Here is a 3,464-nt window from a genome sequence, read left to right on the forward strand (position 1 = left end):
GGGGCGTTCTGGATGAGCAAGTCTGCAGGGTACTCATGCAAGATGGGAGGGTATGGATGAGTTGCATGGCAATCATTCGATCTTTGATCCGTCCTCGATCGCCAGGGACAAGTTTGTTTACCTCGTGAGCAAGGTTCATAAGGCCAGATAAGAAGTCTGAGATCGATTCGTAGTTGCTGACTTTTGCCTCACAGTACCTAGTTCTCGCATAGTATTCAGCGGAGGCACCAGTCTGCTGGTAGGCACCTTTCAAGGCTCTGAATAGTGTTGCAGCAGGACTTTCGGAGTGGCAAAAAATGTTGTCTTGGACTGAATCGCTGAGAGATAGCCATAATCTTCGGCGAGTATTCCTTTCTCCTTCAACCCATTCCGCATGTTTGGGTATTGTCTTATCAGATGGTTCAATCAGGCTTCCATCTAGGTAGCCCCAGGGGTGTCCCATAGCAAATCGGAGGTTGATAGACCACCTATTCCAATCGTCGCATCCCTTCAGCTTAGTGATAGCAAGGACAGCCTTATCGATGGTCGAGTCTTTCAGAGTCATGGTACATTCTTCAGGTCTGATCCAGAATGAGTAGGTAACGGTGATTCAGAATGAGACAGCTCCTTTCTGAGCAATAGTTCAACAGTGCCGGACGACTTTTAAAGCGGTGGAGTAAAACTGGGCTCATAACCTGTGATAACTGCGCAGCGCGATACCTCAATTAGTTAGGTATGAGTAGTGATGGACGGACTTGCCTGTGCAAGTCTGGTCCTTATATACATCTTGTAATGACTCTACGCCACTGAGGTGAAACATGAGTGGTAAACAACAAGTTGAAAACAAAAGCACAAAAACAAAGAGTCAAAGAGGTTGCCGCCATTTGTGCCTCAAAGTGCCCCTCCCCTTCCCAAAGCGTGAATGTCCGGCCTGGGTGACTCCCTTGACCACCAGTGGCATTGGGCTGCAACTTCTAACACCATCTATATGGGTCATCCCTACCGAGGATGATGACTCTGGCCATGGATCGTCGAGTTCGCATGTGACTCAACTCAGGTATGCGCGAATGCCTTCTGTTATGACTCACGTCGCTCGCCCAGGTACTGGGCTCACGTCTGTCTCACCTTACGGTGAGCATCTGGTTAACTCTATGGACGGAGTGGTATTCGATACAAGCCTGTTCCCCTCGTCACTGGTACGCTCTCGTGAGTGCCAAGTAGCCATCGATCCCACCACGTGTCATTTGACCTACGATCGACTAACCCCTCCATCACCGGTACGCTCATACGAGCGCCAAGTACCCATTGACATGAATACAGACCGTTCACCAAACGAACAGTCTCATACCCTGTTGCCGGTACGCCCATCTGGGTGCCAAGTATCCATCAACCCAGCCTCAAGTAGCTCCCTCAAGGAGCTGGAATCTCACTCATTGCCAGTACGCCCATCTGGGTGCCAAGTACCTGTCAACCAAATCTCAGGAAGCTCCCTCAAGGAGCTGTTATATCACTCACTACCGGTACGCTCCCTCGAGCGCCAAGTACCCACTAGCCCTTTGTCCTCAACTGGTCCAGTTCTGGATATCCCCTTTGCCTGTGACCCTATACACCCGCGCACAGTATGCTCACATAATGAGTGTCAAGTATCCATTGTAGCAGACTCCCATTCACCACGAGGTCCCAGCTTTCTGTCAAAAGCTCCAAGGCTATCGGACAATACTCATTACATGACTAGGCCACCCTACATACATGAGGTCGATGATTCCAAGTCGTCTATAAGGATGGAAAGAAATGGATTACCCATAACCCATTTCTTTAACAGCTACTGCGTTGTAATATCCAAAAAAGGCAAGCCCTAAGTGTCACCACCCCCTTGGATCACCTCTCTAATGTCTGCAGACGCACTAGACAGCCTAAATCCCGGCTTTCAAGAATGTCCATTATGAAAAAAACAGGTTCACGTAGCTACCAGAGGGGACATGAATCTTGAATTCCATATGAGCAGGGTGGAATGTTTGAGAACACAGAAAAAAGCTAAAGAACAGGAAAAATCTCAGCCCAAGCAAAGAACTTCAGTGCCTGGTTTTCTAATCCCGCAAAAGCCAAACCAACACATTAAATCCGCCACCACCACTCCACCATGAGCCAACACCTTCCCTTAAGCCCGTGCTTAAGCCATCCCACTCAGATATCACCAGGCCCCCTATCCCTATTTCTCCTCGACCTCCTGACAGAAACACACCATTCTCTGCACTCCATGATATGGAAAACCTGAGCCCACTAGAGAGGGTCCTCCCCATGCTCCTTCCTTCCTCCATTCCAGTTGCTCATGAAGACAATGCAATCTGGCAATTAGGGACACTGGACCCATCCTCCTGGGCTGAGACAAACTGTAGCAAGGATACATCAGAGGATTGGGAACTCATTAATCCGATGCTACATACCATTTTTGGATGGAACGACTCAGTTCAGATGGTCGTTGACAATGAGTGGAGGGGAGCTGATGGAGTCGAAGGGCTAGTCGGCTTTTTAGAATGGTTTGTCCATAATCAGGGCTTGAACCCTACCCTATTTGACACCAAATGTCAGGGCAATAGTGTCAGGGCCCGGCCTCGGACTCGGAGGCTCCCTGACCTCAACCCCCATCTGACCTGTCCTCACACTATGTGGGGCATGAGATGTATAGTAAAAGGAAGAGAATATATACACTTGCCTATGTGGGGCATGAGATGAGAAGAAGGGTAAAGGTCTCATCTCCCTGCATGGTTGCTATATAAAGGAATGGGTCACATGCCCACAACTATACAGCTCCTAGAGTTGTGTAGTGTGACCCGGAGGGAACATCCAGGTGGCAGTGCCCAGTAAGCGTGGGAACGTTCTGGGCGAGTTGCTTGCCCAGAACTGTGGCTGTGACCCGTGGGAACATTCTGGGCGAGCTGCTCGCTCAGAAAGTTCCCATGCTATCCCGTGTGCGCGGATACACAACACAGAAAGGCAACAACAAGGCAACAATGAAGGAATGGAAGGAAGGGATTGGTTGGGGAGCCTGGGGCACCCTAGGGCAGGGTGCTGAACCCTGACAGATAGCCCTGAACCCTGGGCCATATGTAATTATGAGGTACATATAGTCACATGGGTAAGCAGTAACTTCCGTTAACTGCTTACACACACCTTCATATCACTTATGGCTCTGTGTGCTGAGCTACCCCACTGAGACCTCACACTTTTTTAAGTGTATGAGGTGTGTTTTACAACACAACCCACCAAACTATCAAATCATAACAAATTGACTTGGTAGCACTGATGGCACCTAAACATGCCTGCAAGGGCAAGGTTGGGTTGTAACGGGTCTATCCAACTAGACTTGCAACTCAGGTCTGGGGGGGGTAGGTATCTCTCTATCTCTCAGGTAGGATGGTCCTTGAGAGTACGGTGCTGATACTCTCTAGCTACTGTACAGCAGTCATGGAAGAGTCCGATAAACA

This window comes from Cantharellus anzutake (genome assembly GCF_015039405.1).
Source record: "Cantharellus anzutake strain C23 chromosome Unknown EI90scaffold_290, whole genome shotgun sequence".
Classification (NCBI taxonomy): domain Eukaryota; kingdom Fungi; phylum Basidiomycota; class Agaricomycetes; order Cantharellales; family Hydnaceae; genus Cantharellus; species Cantharellus anzutake.